This window comes from Triturus cristatus, chromosome 5_1 (genome assembly GCF_964204655.1).
Source record: "Triturus cristatus chromosome 5_1, aTriCri1.1, whole genome shotgun sequence".
In the NCBI taxonomy this organism is placed as follows: domain Eukaryota; kingdom Metazoa; phylum Chordata; class Amphibia; order Caudata; family Salamandridae; genus Triturus; species Triturus cristatus.
In genome coordinates, this window is record NC_140587.1 from 126,431,695 (window position 1) to 126,457,447 (window position 25,753).

The following is a 25,753-nucleotide window of genomic DNA, read 5'->3' on the forward strand; positions in this document are numbered from 1 at the left end:
AAATCTGATGCTTGTGCCACTACTTGATCACAAGACGAACACAGATTGTGGAGGAAGTGAGTGGGTTGAAGGTGATTTCAGTGGTATTCATGGGAGTTGGACAAGAATTCATCTTTGTAGGACATTAAAGTGGTGAAGGACCGGACGAGCTTGAGCGCTCGGTTCTCTCCTGGAAAGCTTCTTTGAGGAGAAGATTCATGGACAGGCGAGTGAAATATCCTTGACGCCAAGGTACAGGCAATCAAGCTGTGTGAGCTGCTGTGAGCTGACACCTGTGCTGGACATCGAGTTGGGTGCATGCCTGCTTGACGTGGCAGAGTTCCTTTGATAACATTGAGGAGCATTCAGACAGTATTTTCGTTAAGATCGTGGGGGGAACAGCATCTCTTCTTCGCGTTAAATGTAAAGGAGGTGAACGTCGTTCGTTTGAGGAGTGATTGAGTGTCGCTCTGTGTAAGGCGGCACATATCCCTCGTTCCCTCACTCACCAGTGTTTTCTGAGGGAAGCCGGCAGTCCGGTGAGTGCCGCTCATGGAGGAGTGATCGAGTGTTTCTTTGTAGAAGACGGCGCTTATCCTTCGTTTCTTCACTCACCAGCGTTCTGAGTGAAGCTAGCGTATTCCTTATATTCTTCACACCAGTGTCTGGTGAGCGCCGGTCGTGGAGGAGTGATCGTGTGTTCCTCTGTGGAAGGCGGCGAATATCCTTCGGTTCTTCACTCACCCAGCAGTCCCCTTGCCTTTCCCTTGGTGCAGTGTTCTGTCCGCCCCATTTGGTCAACGTTTCCGGGGCGTGAGGATCCGAGACACTGCTCTCCTGAGCGTGCACTTTTTTGCTGTCAGAGTGTGTGCGCTCCATAGGCCTGCCTGCGTGTCAATTTCCTGCTGTATCGAGCGTGCTCTTTCCAGTCCGAGCGCCGAAGATACAGCTGATCTGCTGGCGTGTCACTTTCTGAGGTACTTTCAGTCAATTTCTTCTAGTCGGAACGCTGAACGTTACAGCTGCCTGCCTGCGTGTCAGTCCTGAGGTAAAGTGTCATAGGAGTTCAGCCATGCCAGCCTCTTAACTCTAGCTGCTCTGTAAGATGGGGGTGGGGGGGGCATCTTGCTTCGTTTCTCTGCTGGCATCCTCAGTTTCCATTCATGCAGAACTATTTTTGCTGGTTCTTGTTGCAAATCTTACCTCTATAGCCACACTGTCTCCATTTTTTCAAACTTGAGGGTTGTTTTCCCTTACCTCTTACGCAAATATAATATCTTTCCTTAGATTTAGGGCAGTCTGTGCACCCTATCTCCTCTATTGTATAATTATAACAGTTCCTGGCAACACATTTACCCACTATGATGGCTGCAGCCAGCATGAGCCAACCCCCATCTTTTTTAAACAAGGTGGGAGAGCCGGAGATAAGCTGGAAAGAGTGGGTCAAATTGTTTGAGTCATATCTCATTGCCATAGGGGAGAGCGTTTCACTTCCATGCATAAGCAGCACATCCTTCTTCATAATTTGGGGGTGTATGGGCGCAAAATATACGAGACATTGCCCGAACCTGTTGGCGAGGGAGGTGAAGCAGTTGAAGGTATAGATATTTTTGAGAGCACCATGATCAAACTGGAGACAGAATAAACGTGGTTCTGGAACGACACACATTTTTTGGCAGAGCACAAGGGAAACAGGAATCTGTGACCAACTATATTGCAGCGTTAGGAGGTCTCACCCAATTGTGCGAGTTTGGAAACCTCACAGATTCACTTATAAGGGACCAGTTGGTGCGATGTACTAACAATGTGCGCATCCAAGAAAAACTGTTGGCAAAGAACCCGAATTTAAGAGAGGCCGTTGCCATAGCTAAGTCAGTGGAACATACCGCGAAGTGTATTAAGGAAATGAAGAGCTCAACTGATGTAGTGGCCAATATTTAGGGAGAGGTAGAGAACAGTGAAGTTTTAAAAGTAAAAAGCAAAGAAAAAGTTATCAATAAAAATCGTAGTGGTGAGAGAAACCTAAGGTCTACAGATGTGGCAGTAGCAACCATCTTGCTAATAACTTTCATTGCCCTGCTAAGAGTGTTACTTGTAAAAAATGTAACCTTAGGGGACATTTTGCCAGGGTGAGCAGAGGTGAACACCAAGACAATGAGGGTGGGGGTGTAGAAGGAGCTGGATACAGAGAAGTAAAATGTGTACTGCCTATGGGATGTAAGTATGTATTGCAGGTTAAAGATTGTTCTGGTAGGGTCAACATTATTTATCCTGAATGTGATGTTTCTTTGAATGATACTACTGTAACTATGTTTGCAGATTCATGTTCTCCTTTTACGTTGTTGAACAAGAATGATTTTGAGTGCCTTGATAAATTAAGTAGGAACACATTACTGGAAGCAGACATCTCACCCACAGGCTATAACAAGGAGCCCATACCTCTGTTGGGAATTAAGGAAATGCGCATTGAATTCAAAGACCGGAATACTTATGGGAAGGTATACATTGTGGAGTCGGGGTCCAACCGGTTAGGCTGGCAACAACAGAAGGCATCATCCTGGATCCCAACAAGGAAGAACAACTTCTACTAACTGCAGAAAACTGGGAAGGAGGTGGCATTTGCGCATTAATTATGTGCATCTTCTGGAAGCGCAGCAGACGAGCGCAGCGGGCGCGCCGTTGGCGTGCCAAAGGAAGGCCCGTCTGCGCCCTCTGCGGCCGGCCGGGCCTAGGGGCTCCCCACCATGCCCAACTTGTACAATACTCTTCTGTGCAGCTCTGCAACCTCCAAGGCCTGTGGCCTTTGGCTGATTCTGCGATTTTGCACATCGCTAGACTGGGATTGACAGCTCCTTGTCCACTCCCTTATCTCCCGTCCTTACCCCCCCTTCCTTCCCCCCTCCCTGGTTCATCTTCCGATGTCCCTGCTCCTCCCTTGCCAGCTACCCTATCCGTTTACTATCTTAATACTAGGTCAGCAGTAAAGCACTGTCACAAACTTTTCATCTTATTGGACTCGCACAAGCCGGATCTCCTATTTCTCACGGAGACCTGGTTTTGTGACAACTCCCTTCCTTCTCTGTTAGCTGCCCTTCCTGCCTCATATTATGCTCTGCGCGCCGACCGACCCTCCGGCAAGTCTGGCGGCGCTCTGATTGCCCGTATAGAATTCTCCTTTCAGCCTCTAACTTTTTCCCCTATTGGTTCATCAGACTTTTTAGTTTTCCGTTCACCGTCTTTCAGAGTCCCACTCACCTGCTTGCTTATGTATCGGCCCCCTCAACCTTCTCAACATTTTCTCTCCGAATTCCAAGATTCGGTGGCCACTTTAGCAGTCAACAACTCCTCCATCTTCGTATTAGGAGATTTTAATTTTTGGCCCTCAGACCCCGCAGAATTCTCGACTTCTAAAGAATTCTCGGATACTCTTCGTTCCCTCAATTTTGACTCCCACGTTCATTCCCCCACTCACATTCAGGGCCACATCCTTGATCAGATTTGGTGCCTTAATTGTCCAATAGCCTCCTTGTCCATCTCCCCCTGCACTTGGTCCGATCACTTCTTGATTTCCTTTTCCCTTCACCTTAGTCCAGTCACCAAGACCCCCCTCTCAAAAACATCTGGGCGCGCTCTTGGAACCAGGTGGATGTGGCCTCTCTGTCTGCCACACTCTCTGCATCTAGTCCTGATCTACACGGTCTGTCGTCCTCCGCACAAGCTGATTCTATTAATTCCTGGCTCCTGACAGGCTGCGATTCGGTCGCTCCCCTCAGGCGGGTGTCCTCCAGGCGTGTGAACGACACGAACCGTTGGTTCAATGAGGAATTGAAGGCCATAAAACTAACTGTGCGCCATGCTGAGCGGGCCTGGAGGCGAGATTACTGCCCCAACCTTAAAACCCAGTATGTCATCCTCCTTTCCCAGTACAAAAAATCTATTTTGGGTGCTAAGACTGCTTATTTCTCCTCAAAAATCCTGGCTGCCGAAAATCAGCCTAGAGAAATTTTTTCCATATTACACAATCTCGCCTTCTCCGATAGAGCTACCCTCAAACCCTCCCCTTCCCAGGACCTATGCGACTCCCTCAACACTTATTTTCTGGACAAAATTTCTAACATTAAAGCCAATATCCCTCCCCCCCCCTCTTTCCTTTGTTGACCCCCAGTGTCCGTCAGTCGGGGCACGTCTTGATTCGTTCCCCCTCTTGACAGAAGAGTCTTTCCTCTCCCTTTTTTATATGGTTAAATCAGGTTCCCCTTTAGACCTCTGTCCTGCCCACATCCTCAAGTACATCTACTCTGTTTGTGTGCAGCCCCCTCTCAAATTTCTCAATAGTTCACTGTCCCAGGGCATTGTTATTCAACCACTTAAATCGGCCATCATCGTCCCTATCCTCAAAAAACCTGGCGCGGACCCCTCCGCTCTTGTCAACTACCGCCCCATTTCATTGTTGCCCTTACTGGGGAAGGTATTGGAGCGCCATGTGACCAGAGCGATCAGTACCTTTGTGGAGGAGAACGGCATTTTAGCCCCCCGTCAGGCTGGTTTTCGCCCCGCACACTCTACGGAGTCCGTGGTGCTATCGGTCCTCGACAACCTCAGGGAGGGCATGGACACTAACCATCCCCAGGCCCTGGTCCTCCTCGACCTCTCCGCCGCCTTCGACACGGTTGACTATTCCATCTTACTTTCCCGTGTCAGGGCGGCGGGGGTTGGAGGCTCGGCCTTGGTCTGGCTGTCCTCCTTCTTGAGGGACTGCACCCAGGCAGTGCGCCTGGGTGACTTTTCGGCGGACTTCCGGAACGTACAATGCGGGGTTCCTCAGGGCTCCTCCCTTTCCCCTCTTCTATTTAACTTGTACATTGCCCCTCTTATTTTTGCCCTTCAGCAAATGGAGGTCTCCGTCTACAATTATGCGGACGACCTTCAGCTTATTTTTAATTTGTCCCCTTCCCCTGAGTCCATGGTTAAGTTCCAGTCTGTTATGATTTTTATCTGGGACTGGATGAATTACAACCACCTGAAGTTAAACCCAGACAAAACTGAGCTGGTTTTGACAGGTGGTTGCTCCAGTCCCTGGACTTCTCTTTTTTGGCCCCCCCTCCCTGGGTCCCCCACCTTCTCCATCTTCCTCTGTGAAAACTCTTGGGATTAAGTTGAATGACCACCTCACTCTGCACTCCCAGGTTAGTTTAGTGGTGTCCTCTTCCTTTCTTTCACTCCGCACCATTCGTAAAGTTTCCCGTTTCTTTTCTTTTTCTGCCTTAAAACTCATAGTCCTGGCGATGGTTATCTCTCGCCTCGATTATGGCAACGCACTATATTGTGGCATGCCCGCTTACAGTCTGCGGCGATTACAGTTGGTTCGAAACCAGGCTACCCGCCTGGTTTACAATCTGGCTAAGTTCCACCATGTCACCCCTCTCCTCAAGTCCTTGCACTGGCTCCCTATCCGAGAACGAGCTCAGTTCAAGATGGGCTGTATTACTTTTCAGGCTCGGATTGGCGCAGCCCCTGCTTTCATTTCTTCGGAAATTAAAGTCTACGCCCCCGTTAGGGAGCTGTGCTCATCCTCCCAACATTTGTTGGTAGTTCCCCGCTTTAGGCGTAAAAAGTGGGGGGCACGAAATTTTCCACACTTGCCCCCGCTTTTTGGAATTCTCTCCCCGCCCACCTCAGATCTTCTACTCAATACTCACTCTTCCGAAAGGCGCTAAAAACTTTTCTCTTCGCACAAGCCTTCCCACTGTAACTGTCTTGTTCTGCCTCCCCCCTGATGATCTTGTTCTCTGGGTTCTGTGCACTACAGCGCCATGAAACCGCCAGGTGAACGTGCGCTCTATAAATGCTTTAAACTCAAACTCATTTGTGACGAATTCCCAGGGTTGTTTAGGGAAGAGCTGGGCCTTTTACCAACATAGGATAAAACTCAAGTCAAACGCCAAACCGGTAGTACACAAACTACGCCCTGAACAACAACAAATGAGAGAGCCATTGGAGAAAGAGCTTAAACTGTGCAACATGGGAAGCATACAGCCTGTGTAATGCTCTGAATGGTTGGCGCCGGTGGTGATCGCAGCCAAGGCCAGTGGAGAAGGCATCCGTCTATGTGTTGATTTGAGGAGCCTCAGCGAGAGTATATTGATAGAGAGACACCCCCTGCCCAACATAAATGAGATGCTCAGCACCATGTCACAAGCGAAAAACTTTAGCGTCATCAACCTGTCAATGTCATACCACCAAGTGGACCTACACCCAGAATCTAGACCACTCACCGCATTCATAACCCCACATGGTGTGTACATGTTCAAAAGGATGCATTTCGGACTAGCCTCCGCTGCAGTGGTTTTCCAAAAGATCATGCAGCAAGTTTTGATGGGGTAAACAGCTCTATGTGTTTTCAAGACGATATCTTGGTGTATGGTTGCAACGTAGAGGACCATGACAACGCCCTAAGGCTTGTTTTCAAGAGGCTCATGGACGCAGGGTTGACAGTTCAGAAGTTTAAGTGCAAAATAAGGGTGATGTCCGTCGACTACCTAGGACATTCAATTTCTGAAGAAGCATTCAGACCTAAAAGCAACCTTCTCGGCACGGTGAGAGATGCACCTTACCCAAAAAACAAGGAGGAGCTTAAGTCCTTCTTAGGATTGATGGAGTATTTGGCCAAGTACATTAAAAACTTTTCATCCAAATGTGAACCAGTGCGAGAACTATTAAAGAGAAACAAGGAGTTCGAATGGAATGAGCAACATAAGAGTGTGGTGGATACTCTCAAAGAGGCGATCTTAAGCTCACCAGCGTTAGGGGTATTTGATCCTCATAAGAAGACCATCCTCACCACAGATGCATCCAACAAGGGTTTATGGGCCACCCTGTCCCAAAGAAATGGGAAGGAAGAAACGATAAATGCATTTGCATCCCGTTGCCTTACAAATGCAGAAAAGAATTACTCCGTAAATGAAAAGGAGGCCCTGGCATGTTTCTGGGCAGTGAAGCATTTTAAATTCTTCCTGTGGGGGCTGAACTTCACCATTCGTATGGACCACAAGCCTCTCACTTTCATTTTCACTGTGAAGGGTATGGAAAATTGTACTCCTCGCATTGGGAAATGGATCCTGGGTCTAGAGAACTTTAATTTCAAGGTGGAGTACGTATCTGGCAAAGATAACAAAATTGCAGACTTCTTATCCAGAACAGCCTTAGAAGTGGAACAACCTGAGGAAGTGCTTGACAGCCCCATCATGGTTGTAAACAACCCCGCCATCACCGAAGAAGAATGGAAGAAGTACATGGAAGAAGACAAGGATGTGAACAGGCTGAAAGCTGTGTTGAAAGAGGGGTGGCCTGGCAAATGCAGTGATCTGGAGGCAGAACTTAAGGACTTCTGGGAAGTCAGGAACAAATTGAGCATCATGAAGGACAGAATATATTGTCAGAAAAAAGTTGTACCACCGGTAGGCCTCAGAAGAAGAATAAAGGATCTGGCACACAAAGGGCACTTAGGACGTAACATAACCAAGAACTTAGTCCGAGCCAAATTTTTGGTTCCCCAGGATGGATGCAATGGCAGAATAGCTAGTGAAAGACTGCGTTAGCTGTGCCGGAAGTGATAAATCAAAGTCTTTACGCAAGGCCCCTCTGTCCCCTGTTGCTGTGCCCCTTAAACCATGGAGTAAGTTAGCAATGGACATAATTGGACCCATGAAAATCATGGGTGTCCAAAAGAGATTCATGTTGTTCCTAGTGGACTACACCTCCCATTGGATCAATCAGAAATTTGTACATCTGGTAAACACCAATACAGTCCTGGAATTCCTCAAAGATTTATTTTCAAAGGAGGGCATACCCTCATTCCTGGTCACCGACAACGGTGTGCAATTTACGTCTCAACCTATGAAGGAGTTCTTGGAGAACTTGAACATAAAGCATGAGTTGACGGCCCTATATTGTATAAAAGCCAATAGCCTAGTTGAAAGGACAAATAGAATAATCAAAGAGCACATCCAACTCGCCATTTCCAACGGCCACGACATGGAGACATCCCTATGGGACTGCTTGTGGGCATACCACGTCACGCCCAACCTAGTAACAGGGGTCTCCCCATTCGTCTCGATTAGGGGTAGAGAACCATGCACCAAAGTTAACCCTGGTTGGCTGGGTGGAGGTAGGGTTGTGAACACTAACCCTCAGGAGGTGGGGAGGAAGGTTGACATACACCAAGCTAAGTACAAGTAATGGTACGACAAAGGGAATAGGGTCAAAGCTCCTATCTGTAGAGTAGGTGATGTGGTGCAGGTCAAGAGGAGTGTGAAAGAACCCCACAGCCTAAGCAAATTCTACCCTCATTGTCACATTGTAAAGGCATTCAACAATTTTGTTCGACTTGACCTTGGGCAATGGTGGAGTTGTGACAAAGTTGTTAAGTCCCAAATATTTCTGTGAAATGTATCATACTTTGCTGCTGTTCATCATATAGGAAGGGAGGTGTGTTGTAATTTATCTTGTTGCCTATGGTACGTTCCTCCCCCCCCCCCCCTCTTTCCTCCCCTTGGTTTCTCCCACCGGGAGCTCAGACTAGAATGTTGACACCTGTGTTTGATGTGGAGAGTGGAAGGCCAAATAAACAGGACTTCTACTTACTGCTGGTTCCTGTCATTTTTACTTCTTAACAATAACATTACAATCGATTGTTACAGACAAGTAAGGTTTTCAGTTTGCAGGCGTATGCAGCTGTAAATCACTTGCTGTGCATAGATTGAAAAGCAGTATCCATCTCCCTAAAGCGTGCCTTTCGAGCAGCAGTTGAAAACATTTAGAAGAGTTTTAATTACAGTTGTCGAACTTAAACTTCTTGGCAGGCATGAATGTTCACATAGTAATGCTTCGTGAATATGTGGGTGGTAGACCATCTAGCAGCTTTACAGAGGTCTGCAAGTGGAATGCTTAGGAAGGCCATAGTGGCTACTTTTTTATGACTGACCTGTGGCATAGTGTAAGAAATGTGGTTACTGGTTGAGGGGGGTGAAACCATTCTCAAACAGCAATCACAAACATTGTCGGGGTGAAGTCACAAGCAAATCCTAAATTAACCTGTGCTCAACCCTCGGTTAGCTTGGCACAGAACAGTTAGGCTTACCTCGGAGGCAATGTGTAAAGTATTTGTTACTATTTAAAATGTTGCACATCGTGAAAATAACACCACAAAAATCCCACACCAATGTAGAAAAAAAGAGTACATTTTAATGAATAAAACATGACCATAACCACAAAAATCAAATTGGTAGAACCATGATCTTTAAAACTCTTAGGGTAAAATAGCGCCAAAAAGCGCAAAGTGCCAAACGCAGCTATCTGGTCATGTGAGACCAGGAGGAAGTCACAAGTTCAGGCCAACCTAGATGGATCTTTTGAAAAGTTACCCTCTCAGTCCAGCACCAAGAGTCCTGTTCGCGGTGGATGGGGCCACTAGGAGCAGGGAAGTGTCGTAGATGGTTGTTGGTGTAGCACAGAGGGCAGGCCGGGTGGTTGTTGCTGTAGCTCGAAGATCCTGATGTCGCCGACAGTTGGACCAGTGCTTTGTGATGTCGCTCCACACGAGCAGTCGATGCTCTAGCGTGAAGAGTGGGGCTGACCAAACTTCACGTTCTGCACCACCGGGCCTGTTTGTGGTCACAAAGAGCCCAAAAACTTCAATTCAGCCTCACTGAGGCCACTCCAATGGTCCAGGACCTGAGAGGCACCACTTGGGGGTCAGAAGCTTGCTCCAGCTGTATCAGAGTGCTGGTGCAGGCGGTTGGAGAGCCTGTCATGTTCCCAATGCACGGAACAGGCCAGCAGAATAGCATTTGGAGTGACTCTGGGTGTCCTGGGTTCAAGAGGTGAGGTGCAGATCCAGTTCTTATCACCCAGGAAAAATGGCAGAAGGCAGTTGGTCAGCACAGCAAGGCAGTAGTCCAACTGAGCAGCAGTCCAGCAGCGTAACTGTCCTTCAGCAGCACAGCAGTCCTTCCTGGTAGAGCATCCAGAGTTCCAGAAGTATACTGAAGGGTTGGTGTCGGATGTCCAATATTTATACCCAGTTGAGCCTCTGAAGTGGGGGAGAAGCATCTAGAGGTTCCCCTTTGAAATCCCCAGGCATCATGCCTTTCCTGCCTCCAGACTAACTATAAAAGGTAAGCAGCCCTTTGTTTTGAGTCAGAACACAGCTTATTCAAGTATGAGTGGGACTGTGACCAGCTCCTCCCTCCCATCCAGCCAGTGATGCCCATCCAGGCACACCTATGCTTCATATTATGTATGAATGTCTAGGAGGAGTACATAAAAGCTTAACTTTGAACGACGCTGAGTCATGTGACCCAGGTACAAACAAAAGACACTAAATGGCTAAGGCAGGAAAACTTTCATTGACATTTTCAAAATTGTAATTTAAAATTTGACTTCACCATAAGTTAGGATTTCAAATTATCATTCCAAAGACACCAAACATGAAGGGATATTAATACGGTAACTCCAGTTTCAGGAGAGGTAGGCCTTGCAGCAGTGAAAAACTAATTTATGAATTTTTCACTACCAGAAAATGTAAAACTAAATAGTGCATGTCCTACCTTTAGAATACACTCCACCATGCCCTCTGAGTTGCCCAGAGCCTACCTTTGGGGTGACTTGTATGTATAAAAATAAATGATTTGGGCCTGGCAAAAGGTTTATTATGCCAGGTCGACATGGCCGTACAAAACTGGAAAACACAAGACTGCAATGGCAGACCTGTGACCTGTTTAAAAGGCTACTTAAGTGAGCGGCGCAATCAGTTCTACAGGCCCACTAGTACCATTTAATCTACAGTCCCAGGGTACATGTAGTACCACTTTACTAGGGACTTATAAGAACATGAATTCTGGCAATTGGGTATAAGCTAATGTTTAATGTTTTAAGTAGAGAGCACTAGATCACTGGTTAGCTTGGGTAAAGGGCGTAGAGTCCTAAAGCCAGCAATAACAAATTAAGCAAAGAGTGTAGGGTAAAGGCAAGAGGTCTTGGGGGTGACCCTGCAGAGAGGGCCAGCACCAACACAGGCACAGAGAGTAGTGTATGTCTGGCTTGGGCATTGGACAGTTGGAAGCATTTGATGATCCACCTGGCATGGTCTGCTTTAGAAACTGGTTTTCCGCGGTCAAATGCTACAAAGAACTACTTGGTTTTTCTAAAGGATTTGATGCCGTCACTGTAGTACATGAGGACTCTTTTAACATCAAAAGTGTGTAAAGCCCATTTAGAAACCGACTGTGTAAGGTAAAGTAAGCTGGTAAATCAACCGTTCAATTGATGAGGAAAGGGAAGTTGACTTTTGGTAGAAACCCAGAGTCTGTTCTAAGGACAACCTGAGCTTTGCCTCGATTGTTAAGGCTTGCAGTTCACACACCCTGCAGAGGGAAAGGATGGCAATGCAGAGGGCCAGTTTCCAGAAAATTAACTACAAAGAAAGAGTGTAATGCTTCAGATGGAGTCCCCATAAGACAGGAAAAGAAAATGTTAAGGTCCCATGAAGGGATTGGTGGTGTTTGATGTGGGATTACTCCTTTTGAAACCTTCGATAGTCTTTAACAATAGGAATTGTGAAGATGGACTGGTGTTCTCTGTTAGGCAGGTAAATCGCTACAGCGTTTAGGTGTACCCTTATATAAAAATATGCTTGTCCTTAATCATGTTTGAAGAGGTTTTGAAATGGCAGTATTTATAAGCATTCATACTGATAGAGGGAACGTAGTTCCTTTTGAGGGTCTTGAGCAAGGTGAGGGAGGCAGCAAAACTATTACTACGGGGGTAGTCCAACCAATGTAATAAGAGGGAGGGGAATTCCTCCCTTTGGAACTAGACACCTCACACACACACACACACACACCCAGCCAGCTAGGTGTCATGCTTCATCATTGGGTTTGCTCCTCGTCGGGTCGGCGCTGCAATACCTGACGGGCACCCAATGCGGGGCTCTTTGGCAGAGATCTTTTGTTCCATGCCGTATGGTGTCGTGGGGGTGAGGGGCCTAATAGGAGTAGATGTGGTGAATACGTGAGTGCAGTGATTAAAGCAGGTAAGGGAGTCCAATAAGAGACCTTTATTCTGGTAGGTTCCCTGCCTGATTAAAATAAAGATAGAGTGGCAAATATGTGACTGTGATAAATCAGGATATTTACGCTCTACTCGTAATTATACAGGTCAACATGTTTCTTGCCTCGCTCGTCAGGAGGATCGAATGGCAATTCTTTAGGACCAAATAAAATGCATCTACACATCGTGGCGAGGTGGGAACACCTACCTCCCAAATAATTAAACTGCGGGAAAAGTGCCCACAGAGGTGGAGGACGACCTGTGGAAGAGAGATAATTCATACTCAAAAACAAATTTGTCTATATCTGTGTAGACATAGTAACAGTAACAGCTCTCTCAACACTAAAATTATTTAATATTAATAATAATGACCCTTGATATGAGCAATCGTGCTTCACATTGTCGCACAACTCAAGTGCTGATGTTTACTGAAAGGCTTACAATAAACTCATGGTAAAAAGTCTAAAACCAGGACTCGCAATAGTCATAAAGATAGTGGCAAATTGACTCACCTACTATTGCAACAAGCATTTGCAATGCAATAGGTTTCGAATTTACGCAAGTTTGAGCTATTGACATTGCAAATGGCAATGCCTATTATACTTTTTTTCGTTTTAAAAACATAAATAAAAGGCATTGTCATTTACAATGCCAATAGCTTTAACTTGTGTAACTGCGAGACCTATTGCATTGCAAATGCTTGTTTAGGACTGTTGCCCTGGCTGCAGCCTTGAAGTGTGCAGACATAACAGGATAGATTAAGAACTGTGCTGTCCACCACCACCTCTTTCTGCGCCCCTGAATTCCACCCTCAGCTCCTCCCCTGCTGGAGAATTAACGAACGTGAGTGCCCTGTGGTTTTGTATTTTTCTTCCAAGGCTATCAAGTCTGTAACTGTTGCACAGGACCAAGGCGCTGGATGGTCTCAAGTTGCATAAACTTAAACAAGTTGCCGACATAATGTATATAAAATGGAAGAATGACAGCTCGTGATTTAAGGTATTCCTGAGGGCTGTAAACTGCAGAGTATGTGAAGCCAATGGCCCCTGACGATAACAGTAAATTACCTTGTAATCCAGGCGGGGACATATACAACTCGGACCGAGGGCTTTATTTCTTTCCACAGGCCTGGCCTTGTGTAAATACACTTTATGAGGAAATGTGAAACACATTGAGGGTTGCTCTGTTTCTCGTCCATCGTGCTCGTTGTCAGGCCGTGTCCCTTTGTTAGACGGATGGGCGCGTGCTTCAATCAGGCGGATTCCTTCGGTTTACAAGGGGAAAGTTTGTTTGTGTGCGTGAGTGTGTGCGCGCGCGCGAGCGTGCACAGACGTGAGTGTGTGTGTGCGTGTATATTGTTGTTCTTTTTAATGTCCATGACTTCTGGTGTGAAACAAAAAGTGAACACCATCCATTTAAAAGATATGCCAGCTAGACACACAAGCATTTGCAATGCAATAGGTCTCTCATTTACGCGAGTTTGAGCTATTGACATTGCAAATGACAATGCCTTTTATTTTTTAACATAAATAAAAGGCATTGTCATTTACAATGCCAATATCTTAAACTCGTGTAAATGCGAGACCTATTTCATTAAAAATGCTTGTTACATCCTGCTCCGAGACCATTCCTGTATGCCCGTTGTCTTTGTAAATAATGGAAAGAAGGTATTGGAACACGCGCTTAGGATCACATGTCATGATAAGTGGGGGAGCTGGGATTCTCTGTGTTTGTAAGTAATTAAAAGTGAAACATACCAATGTCACTGGAAGGCGTACAGAAGTAGAGCAGCTGCAACCCTTACATGCCGTGCATTTATTAATATGTGCTGGAAGGCTTAAGTGGGTGGCCGCCATGAACAAGCTGTGGTTGTTTGTAGCTACACTAATCGTGGAGCAGGCGCTGTGCGTCTGAAGTAAGGCGGAAACAAATTGTGAAAACAAGCCCGGCGGAGCGTGGTGCCCGCGTGCTTGGGGGCGGGGGAGCGGACCCTTTGAAGTGCTCCCAAAAGGCGGATTGCATGGCGGCACGATGCGCGTGGTTGTGCGCGTGCTAGCCATGCAGTCCACTTTTTGGGAGCACTTTTCAAACCCGCTGCCGAGACCTAAAAATCATGCCTCAGCAGTTGCCGGCGAGTCTTAGAACACCTATCATGTAGTGTCCTATGGGGACAGAATGGTTGAAGGAATCTCCAATTAGTTGCAAACACATACAGAGTCAGGTAAAACCCTGTAGTAAAAGACTGACTGTTGGTAGGTGGCGGGGAGGGCAGTGTATTAGAAGTAGCGCATATCATCCCTCGGAGAGTTAGACAAGGGCCCCCAACTGAGTCGAAACAACGGAGAGCCACCACAACACCCGTCAGCTCATCGCTAGGAACCATCACTATGTAGGGTCCAAACCTAGAGGGTGCGGGAGGATCGTGTTCACGGCTCACTCCGTGGATGGCCAACTCATGGGAAAAGCACTTGCCTGCTACCAGTATTTATAAGCAAACATTTACATGTAATTATTGAAGATTTAACGTATAACTAAGAGATTAGGAAGAAAGCACAAATACAGCAAAGCAATGAGTAATGCTTTATTTTCGTTGGGTATCTCATAGTGCACAGTCGGCACGTTTTTCCTCTCCCCACACGACCCACCCCCATGGTGTGCTCCGCCCATGATCTTTTTCAAGCCTGCAATTGGTACACAGTAATGCACGCGGTAGCTTAGTTTCATATCACTTTGTATAAGAAGAGTCACTTTAACCATGAGCACACATGTGATTTCCACTCTGTGGAGAACAGCAAACGTGAGTTTTTGTAGGATAAATCCCTTTTTTGGAGGGGCGGGGGGGGGGGGGGCTGTAGGATGCATCTCCATTTACATGGTCACTATTGTTACTTTTATTCCTACCATTGCTTGTACAACCCAGGTTTGCTGTGCTCCACCACAGAAGCCTAAAATTCTGTTGGATAAATCGTGTCTCCCCTAGGTTAGAAGCAGTGAGACAAATGTGCTTTACTAGTAACAGCGCTGCAGTCATAACCCAAAAGCAGAGATCGCCACGCCCAGGATTAGGATTTTGAAAAGACTGTGAAAAGGTGGGTAGAATATCTTGTGTAATACCTGTAATTCCTTACTGTTTGCTCAGCCAATGCAAGTACATAAGATGCACAATATGAATTTCAATATATTCTGTCTGGCGAAAAGACCAGCTCCGAGTAAAAATAGTCCGGGCTTCATTTTTCGAGTCGACACGTTTTGGCTCCATGATCTTGCTGCATCATTGATGTACACAATATTTCTTAACCCCACACCAATTTATATTAGAGCAAAATAATGTACTGGGCTTCAGATCTCTTCAGTTATGGCTGAAGCTCACCTTTCGAAGACCAATGTGTAGAAATGTGACTCTTTCAAAGCGTAAATGACTGACTGCAGGCATCGCAAGAGCGTGATACCCGAAGCGATAGTCACACTGCTGTATATTATGCAAGGATGGTACAATCATTCTTATTTAGTTATAGGTGATTATTCGTGATTTGAAGTACAGTATCATTCATTCTTACCTTGACATCTCGTGTCATCCTGGATTGTTTGGGAGGTTGGTTAGTACTTTCAGGTGTAAAATAAAAAGCCATGAATTCATTGTGCTCCTCCTGAATTTGTAGTTTCTCTCAATGGCATATGACTTTGCCAGAAACGAATTCCATAAGTTGGCTTCAAGGACCGAGAAGGATGAACCTCTGTCATGTTGTGTGTCAGGGCTTTTGTAGGATAATTCATGTTCTGTACAAGACGGGTCTGATTGTTTGTAAACATGACCACTTCATTTTAGAGATGGTGTGTAATAGGCATAGGACCTTTAAAGCATGTTTAGCCTCTTTGCTCCTACTGCGTTCCTACTATCTTAACAGTGCCGCAGTTGGATACATGTCGATGGGCACACAAGAAAGAATGCTTCTGGGGAGAGCACAAAAAGCATTTTTTTCCTTCAAAAATCCAAGTCATGATTTGAGGGAAACACTTCCTTGCATACATTTCATGAAAAATATTTTCGGAGGACGATGATAGATCTCCTTTATATATATGATGTGCGCTCCTCTTACTAAACCAATAGGCCACTTTCTATATTTCGACTCCAGGTTAAAGGCTGTGTGCGGCGTGGTGTTGTCTGCCTGCAAGCTGGCAGCCACCCCACCGCAGCCATGTGCGACAGGCGTTGGCTGCCTGCGGGGGATTGGATGCGGGGCCTGGCCACAGGTAGCCATGCACTGCTTGCAGTTTGCTTTACATATGGTAATAAAATATTACTTTATGTTAAACCCTAGAAAGTCACTGAAAAAAACAAAGGTTAAAGTGATTTTATAATTAGGTATTGTAATGATATATTACTTTACATTGTAAAAGAAACCTTAGAAATTCAATGAAAAATCATAGGTTAAAGTAACATTATAGTGAATATGTCAGTTACATTGTGTTTTAAACAACAAAAAACCACTGACATTCACCAGTTATAGTTACCTCCAGTGCCTATAACTCATGTTCTAAAGTATTTATAACTGGCGCCCTCGGCATGCACTGCTAATTACCCCACATATTACATCATTAATGACATGATTTATGACATCACTGATAATATCACTGCCTTATCTGAAATTACATAATTGATGCCAACACTGTACATGACAGGGGAGCGATTTATAGCTACTGGAGGTAAAAATAACTAGAGAATTTCAGGGTTTTTTTTTGTTTAAAACATATTGTCACTGAAGTGTGCACCTGAAAATTTTACTTTAACCTTATTTGTTTGCAGTGGATATATATATATTAGTTTTTTTTTTTAAACAAGATGTGTAGCTGCGAATTTTATGCCACCACCCAGGAAAACATACCAAACCTGGACATTGTTTTTTAACACAAAACACCCTGGAGAGTCTAGGGTGGTGTGACTTGTGTGGGTCTTACTTTGGTTAAAATCACTAATTTCCTCATATTTCTGTGAGGGGATACTGTGGAATCTGCATGGAGGCACAAATTCACTACTCCCCTGCGCTGCCCCATGTCTCTCAATAAAAACGACCCGCCTGCAATAGGAAAGGACCCAAAATGCAACCTAGACAGATCAAAGTTGTTCACTAAAAACCAATCCTTTTATTGCATTGTGGGTAACTGTGGATTTTGGGTCCCAGCTCAGCAGACACCCCAGGAAACCTATCAAACTTGGACATTTTTGAAAACTAGACATCCAGGGTGGTGTGAGAGTAGGTCACAGACGCATAAGAGGGTGCACTTGTGTACGCAGGAGACACCCCAAGAAGAGGAGCGTGTGGGGTTTGAGGGACGGAAATTTTAAAATGGCACCCATGTCTAGTGTTGCCAGTGCCACCTGGCCGACACAAAGGTAAACACAATCACCAAAAGCAAGCTTTTAGTCTCTAGCTGTACATACTTCAAACTGAAAATATTAATAAGAAGCACTTTTAAATCTGTCCTAGAGCTGAATTAATCAACCTTGACAAATAATGAAAGTAAAGAAAGACAGAAAAGTAATGTTGCGAATTAATACATACCAGTGCTTCGTTTGTAAAATAATAAGTGCCGGGGCCCTCGTCAGAAGGCCACCACAGTTTGCACTACACATTGCCACTGTACTTACACAGCTACTAACCACTACACTGCTATAAGTGTGACAATTCAGACTGTTCAAGGCCAGCAAAGCTTTAAGAATGTTTTGGGTGGCAGGAATTAGTTGTTTTTAATGTATATTGAATTTACAAACAACTGTTTTACGGCTCATCTTTAAATTACACAAACAGCGCCACCATGTGGCATCTGTCATAAGTGTAGGTTCCTGCAATTAAGTGCTGGTGCCGAGCACGGGAAACCACCGGCTCAAATTAAGCACCGATACATACAATTTTATTTACAGTCCTATTTAGTAACACATCTAGGCCTTTACAGACTCTTAAAACAACAAATGGCCGGTATGTTTCTCTTGGAAAGGTGGCAACCCTGCCCATGACACCTTTGACTTGTTTGTGTGTAATTCCTCTGCGTGTAAACTCCGATCAGTATTGCTGCGGTCTGTTAATGCAGCCTGAAATGTAACAGTGCAACGATTGTCTGGACCCCGTTGTTTGACTAACATCATGTATCAAATGTTTTGTTTGCTAAAAAAATCAAAAATAAATGTTAACATCTAGTTTAATCCCAATCTGTCATGGGGTTGGTGTGTATACCATGCAACCACATTAAACAGGTAAAGAGTGTGCCACCCAAGTCTGAAAAAAGGCTAGCAGGGAGGAAACCAGCAGAGGGTGAAATAAAACATGCGCTGCACCCCATCAAAACGCACAAACCATTTTACGAAAGTGTGTATAATGGGAAGCTTTTGTGTTCCATTTTAGCTACCACGTACTTTTAAAGTGACGATAGTGAAACGTGCACTGTATCCTTCACACAGTAGTCTACACTGTTCTGCTTCCACAACACTGCTCTGTCTGAATGAGGATCTAAATTCAGATTGTTGCTTCTTTAGGTTGAGCCTGGGTAGCGCATGCGCTGTCTGGGAGGCATGCTGTATTTGAGTATGGACTTGTAGCCCCGCCCACTCTCCGTCTATATTTGTCAATGGCTTGTGCCATTGTCCTTCTTAAATACTGGCATCTGATTTGTTAATAGGCTTGTTAGTCCCTCCTTAGTACCGCCTTGTCTTCATTTGTAACCTGCCATGAGGACTGGCCCTTTTACGTCTGTTGTTACACGGTATGTCTTATTTAGTCTGTAAGCACTATTTTCCTTAATGAGTTTCTCCTTCATGCACACTTTCAAAGCAGCCCAGGACAATGGCGGCCCCTTCTTTGAGATGAAATAGGTTTTGCATTACCAAGAGTTTGAGCTATTGGCATTGTAAAAGACAATGCCTTTTATGTATGTGTTAATTATCAAAACAGATACATAAAAGGCATTGTCATTTACAATGCCAATAGCTCAAACTATTGCAAAAGCTTGTTTCATAGCTGGTCTCTGGTATCTTGACGCAGATAAGAACTGTAATCATTGTTAACACTGTAAATCTGCAGTGGCTCCTCGCCCCTCAGGGGCGGTAGGACTGGTACCTGAGGCATTGGTCTGGGAAAGGCTCCACCTAGGAGGTATCTGTGTATGATTTTGCATAACGGAAGTGGAACAGGAAGCCAGCTCTGATTGGCTCTTGTTACCCTCTGAGGTAACCAGAAAGATCTAGACCACACACCCTATTAATGATGCTCCCTCACAGGAGTTCAGTAGTGATTTATGCCAGCAGGTTGGCCTCCTGAGTACATTTTCTGCCACTAGTGGCAGACACATTGGAGGGGAGAGGGCTCTTACAGTGCTGCAGAGTTCAGAGCTGCCCTCTGAGGTATTCACCAGAGAAGCTGTGCTTCTCTGCCCACCTTGTGTGTCGATTCATGCTGTAGGACAGAAGCCTGATTGTTGCCTAAGGAAGACAGGGCCTCCCTAGGACTGTGGGTGGGATTTCAGCCGAAACTCCCAGAGCATGCAGGCTGTGTTAGTCAGCACATACTTTTTAATAAACATTTTTATTAGATTTTGAAAAAACAATACAAACGGGCACAGGCATGTGTCCTCGATGGAAAAAACATAGCAGGTGAGAATATTCCAGGCAACAGTCATCACTTTTTACCACAGTAATACAATAATCACAAATATAAATTGGAAAGGCGATAAGACAGTAGCATCAGTATGTGGTAACCAAACATTAGACATATACAACTGGGGACCCAGACTCGTCCTCTGAGTCATCAAGTGAAAGTACTCAATCCACCCTCCCCAGACCTTATGCAATTTACAAGGGCACCCTCTAGTCTTATAAGTGACCTTCTCAGCAGCCATATATAGGTCAATTCCATTCCTCCATTTCAACATTGTTGGCGACTCAGGGACCCCCACTATTTTACCACATCCATCTTGGCGACTATGAGACCCAAGTTACAGAAGAGTAGCTTCACCCGGGGATGCCCAAAAGAACATAGTTAGGATCTTCGGGGAGTGTTTCCCTCATCACACCACTCAACTCATGCAGCACCTTTCCCCGGTATGCCTGTATAACTGGGCAAGTCCACAAGGCATGGAAAAAGTCTCCTCTCAGCCCTCGACATCTCGAACACTCGGGGCATACAGTCCTCCCAATTCTATGAAGCTGTGAGCGATCAAAGTATACACAGGGCACAATTTTAAATTGAATAAGTTGCAATTGAGATGTTAATGCTACTTCTCTCGGGTGCATTAGGGCTGCCTCCCAATCAAGATCATCCAAATCTCCCAGTTCTGTTTCCCTTCTAGCCCTCCGTGTCTTTAGACCATTGAGTACATTATTGTTGATTGTCTTCTAGACCCCGGAGATGGCTTCTTCCGTCAGTTTGCCCATCAGGAGCCTAGCCTCGAAGGGAGCGGGTTCTGGCACATCTAAATCTATACCTTCGGGGGGGCGTGGCCAAGATGGCGGTGTAGGAGGACGCAACCTCGGCGAGCTCCTCCGGCCCAGGCCCCTGAGCACCTTATTCACTGCTGATCTCCCCCCATCGTCGCTGGCCGGCGACGGCGGGTGCAGTGGAGAACTAGCGGACCTGGCTGGGAGGAACATCGGTGCGCCAGACGGCATCGTTGGTGGACAGTGGAAGCCTAGCCGCGACCTTCGAAGGCAGCGGCCCGACCGGAAGTGCCGTTGGGTCCGCCCTGCGCGTATACTCGAGCCTGAGGCGCCGCGCGGAAGCCGCCGGCGCAGCCTGGAGGGGAGGCGCTGATTGGGGCGCGGAGCGAAAGCGAACGAGGTGGCGAGAAGTTGGGGCCCCGCCAAGAAGAACGGCCGCCTACAGCCGTGGGTGGGACTGGGGCGGTGCCGAGGACCTCAGGGGGCGCTGACGTCCCACCCGTTGACGCCAAACAGGAGGTGGGGTGTGCCAGGTGGTGCAACTCGGGCCTAGTGGGGTCTCAGAAGCCATTGAAGCGGCTGACCGCGGTGGCAGCGGTGACTTGTCGGCTCCCTGGTTGTGGGCGAGTTGGGGCCCGCTCGGGGAGCTACTTGCGAGGCAGCGTGCAACGGACTGTGGATGCCATTTGGTCTGGATGCTACGCCCCACCGGCCTAGCACTGCGGTGGAGCAGGCAGGAGCTGACGCTCGAGGGGCACGAGGAGGTGGAGACCGGGTGTTGGACTGCGCCACAGGAGTGGACGGACGGCCTACCCAGCTGGGGCGGTCACCTAGCGGGTAGCTAGGCAGTGTAGTGTATGCTACTGTCGCTGGTGGGGATTGCGCACTTCCATTCGGCGCCCAAGATGGCCGGCCACAAGGGGAACAGGAAGGGTGATCGCACCCTACCGTAAATGTTGAACAGGAGCACTGCACGGCAAGACTGCGGACAACCCTCCCCGAGCCGGGCTAGCAGTTCACAGGGGGCGAACGGAGGGGAGCCGCCAGTTACCAGGTCATTCCTTGAGTCGCTTTTTAGCTCCCTACGAGAGGACTTCCAAACTCTCAAGCAGGAAGTGGCGGGGGAGGTGCGGGAGGTCCGGAGAGAGGTGGATGGCCTCGGAGAGAGGGTCTCATCTGTGGAAGAAGCGGGACATGCCCGGGACGAGGAGCTCGCCCAGCTCCAGCAGGAGGTGGTCAGGCTCCGGGACCAGCAGATTGATCTACAATCCCATGCGGAAGACCTTGAAAACCGTTCCCGGAGGAACAACATCAGGGTCCGGGGCGTCCCGCTCGGAGACGAGGGGGAGGATGCGGCCTCCTACCTGCAGGATCTGTTCCGGGAAGTCCTGGGTGAGCCGACAGACTTTACTCTCAGGATCGATAGGGCACACAGAGTGGGCCCATGACGCAGAGCCCCGGCGCCTCCACCCGATCTCCTGGCCTACCTGCCGGACTATCCCCTGAAGGAACGGATTCTAAGGGTGGCTCGCACTAAGCCCTCCTTAAAGGTGTGAGGGGGCATAGTAGGATATGTGTGGAAAGGCACATAGGGTAGCCCTCTTTCAGGATCTCTCAGTGGTCACCCTACAGAAACGCAAGTCCTTTAAAATTGTGACTGACTTCTTGCGGGAGCATGACATTCAATATTCTTGGGGCCACCCTTTTCGTATTATCTTCCGCTGGAACGGAATACTGCATCAGCTGCGCTCCCTTCAGGACACATGTACTGTATTTGGCATCACGGCGACTGAAGAAGATGCCCCCACTCCACGTCATCGCCGGATTACCAGGGAGGGCTGGCAGTCGGTCCCTGGCCGCAGGTCTTCGACTTCATCAGTGCGACCGGACTCGCCTACTATCTGGGCTGACATGGATAATGCCGTGCGTGAGGTCGCTAGAGAAACGGCGACAAGAGAGGTTGCTTTGACCGCCTAGGACTTCTCCGGGGGGAGATCGACATCGCTTCTTCTTTTCTGAGCTACAGGTTTGGGGGCCTGGGGGGGGGGGGGGAGCTGGGGTGGTGTAGTGGCTGGACGTCCACTTTCGAGACTTTCCCATAGACTTGCCTTTTTGGGCCGGCCTTGGACAATGGTTTCCTTGACTCCTTTTTTGGGGGGACGGGGACAGTGTTTTGGGGTTGGAAGGGGTTGTTTTGGGGTGTTGGGGTACCGGGAAGGGTCGCGGGAGTTGGGTGGGGGGGAAGGAGTTGTCCAGTGCGCTGTGCTAGGGTTGGTTGCTTTGCCTGAGTTTTTCCACTTTGTCCTGCTCGGTGACGATGGGGGGGGCGCATGGGGAGGTGGAGTGTGGGGTTGGCGGGGGTGTGATGGAAGACCTGGTCACATTGGGGCTGGCGGTTGGTGCTAGGCTGCGCCGCGCAGGAGGGAGCGGCTTTGTATACTGTTTTTGGGAGACTGTCTTGCGGTTAGAGTTGGGGGGAGAGTGCCCGACTACTATGATCACCACGCAGGACACTTGTGCCTTTCCACACATATCCTACTATGCCCCCTCACACCTTTAAGATCGTGACCTTGAATGTCAGGGGTCTGAACAATCCCGTTAAGCGGCGAGCGGTGCTTTCCCTGTTAGAAAACACCCATGCGGACATATGCCTCCTTCAGGAAACCCACCTGTTACCACAGGACACACATAGGCTACGCTCTTGTAAATTTCCGACGCAGTTCTTCTCTTCCGTTACTACCAAGACGGCCGGGGTGGGGATCCTAGTGGCTCGACATTTCAGGGGGGAGCACATCCACAAATTTGCAGAAATTAAGGGGAGGATGTTGGCACATAGGTTTCGGGTGGGGGGCATTACGTTCACGATAGGCTCCCTTTATAGTCACAATGATAAACAGGAGCGGTTCTTGCAGTCCGCGGTGGAAGAGATCCCGGCCTCGCCGGATAGACATGTTATCCTCGGGGGCGACCTTAACATGGTCTTTGATTCGGTTGTTGACAGGTCGGCGCAGCGCTCCCCGCAGGTCGGGGAATTCTCGGCTGGTTGTAAGGCCAGACTTGCGGAGGTGGACCTCCAGGACCTCTGGCGTCATACGCACCCCGTAGACAGGGATTACTCCTACTACTCCCACGCGCACAAGACGTACGTGAGGCTTGATCACCTCCTGGTCACCTCACCGGTGCAGGCCCTGGCGTTTGGCGTGGACATAGGGGTTATTTCCTTGTCGGATCATGCCCCTGTTGCGGCCTCCTTTTGCGTGCCACCGTCTGCTGGTCCGGCGAGGGTCTGGCGCCTCCGGGATACTCTGCTTCATAGGAAGACGGTGACGGACCGTATTGAGCAGATAGTGATTATCTGGCACACAATGATAACGCAGACACCACCAGAGCCACTCAGTGGGCGGCTCTGAAGGCGGTCCTCCGGGGAGAGTTCTTGTCAATCTCCGCGGCCGAAAATAGGGAGCGCAAGATAAAGAGGGATGAGCTTACTGACAAAGTCCGGGAACTGGAGTTGATCCACCGCAGAACTGGGGCTCCGAGGATTTGGCGGCAGCTTAAGAAAGCAAGGAAAGTTCTTGCCGCCTTAGATGTGGACCGGGCGGAATATGCGGCCCTCCGACTGCGCCACGCTTGTTATACTGGGGGGGGATCGCTGTGGCAAACTTTTGGCCAATAGACTCCGGGCCACTAGGCAGAGCCAGTTGGTCAAGGAACTCTCTGACCCCACGGGCGGTGCAGTAACAGACGATGCCTGCATCTCGGCCGCGTTCCGAGGGTTCTACGGAAACCTCTACGCGGGTGACCCGCCGGATGTACCGGCTATAACCTCCTACCTGGACTCAGTCACTCTGCCCTCCTTGGACCCCCTAGAGGCGGACCATCTGGACAGGGCCATTAGCATAGAGGAAGTAGTGACAGCCATTGCCAGACTTAAGCACGGCAAAGCTCCAGGCCCCGATGGCTACTCGGCCCTCTTCTATAAGACGTTCTGCGGGTCGTTAGCCCCAATCCTCACTCGCCTCTTCAACTCTTTCGCGGAACCTGGGGCCATCTCGCCTGACCTCCTGCGGGCTTCTGTCACGGTCATCCCCAAACCGGGGAAAGACCCTAAACACTGTGGATCTTATAGGCCGATATCTCTCCTGAATGTCGACCTGAAACTCTATACTGGGATTTTGGCACGCCGCCTGGCGCTCCATCTGCCCGGCCTTGTCGACCCGGATCAGGCGGGTTTCGTTCCGGGGCGGCAGACGGTGGATAATACAAAACGGGTGGTCCACCTGCTGGAAAAGGCCTCCCGGATTCCGGGTGAGAGAATGATGCTTGCGGTTGACGCAGAAAAGGCGTTTGATCGCGTGCATTGGCCCTTCTTGGAACAAGTGTTGGTGAAGGAGGGTATTGGAGAACGGTTTCGCACGATGATACTCAACTGCTATAAGGAGCCCTCCGCGGTGGTCCGGGTTAACGGCCACACCTCTGCGGCCTACCCCATCGAGAGAGGCACCAGGCAGGGCTGTCCACTTTCGCCCTTGCTCTTTGCCCTCTACATGGAGCCGCTCGCTCAAAGGGTGCGGACGCGGCCGGCGGTGGAGGGGATACGGATGGGGGGCTTTACCCATGCGGTCAGTCTCTACGCTGATGATGTCATCTTCACATTGGCTATACCCCGGACATCACTTCCGGCCTGTATGGAAGAGCTGGCAGCGTTCGGCACGGTATCGGGCTTTAAAGTAAATATGGGGAAGTCGGTGGCTTTGGATATCTCCATGGCGCCTGATACTAAGGCATATTTGCAGAACAGGTTCCCGCTACTTTGGTCCTCAGAGGCGATACCATATTTAGGGATTCAGATTGCCCCTACGTTGCCAGCCATGGTCTCAGCCAACTACTTGGCCTTGGGTGCCAAGATCAAGGACGAGCTAGGTCGCTGGAATCGCGGCACTCTTGCCTGGTTGGGTAGGATTGCGTCCGTCAAGATGACGATTTAGCCACAAGTGCTCTACTTATTCAGGGCCCTGCCGCTGCTGCCGCCGAAGGGGTGGATACAGCAGTTGCAGTCGGACGTAGCCCTTTTCATTTGGCAGGGGAAAAAGCCCAGGTTACGCAGGGCCCTCTCCCATTTGTCTCCTGACGCTGGAGGCCTAGGTATCCCCGACTTCCGTAGATACTTTTAGGCGACGCAATTGCGGTACTTGGTCGAATGGTGCAGGTGGGAGTCGGATAAGCATTGGCTTTTCCAGG

At 48.2% G+C, this 25,753-nt stretch overlaps 1 protein-coding gene across 1 annotated transcript in view; it reads left to right on the forward strand.

The window, feature by feature from the left end:
* Positions 1-850: 850 nt before the first annotated feature.
* OPLAH (5-oxoprolinase, ATP-hydrolysing) overlaps positions 851-25,753 on the forward strand; it is a 443,349-nt gene continuing 418,446 nt past the window's right edge. The window contains exon 1 of the mRNA XM_085604553.1: positions 851-956. The gene's annotated coding sequence lies outside the window, so the exon portion shown is untranslated. The remainder of the gene's footprint in view (positions 957-25,753) is intronic.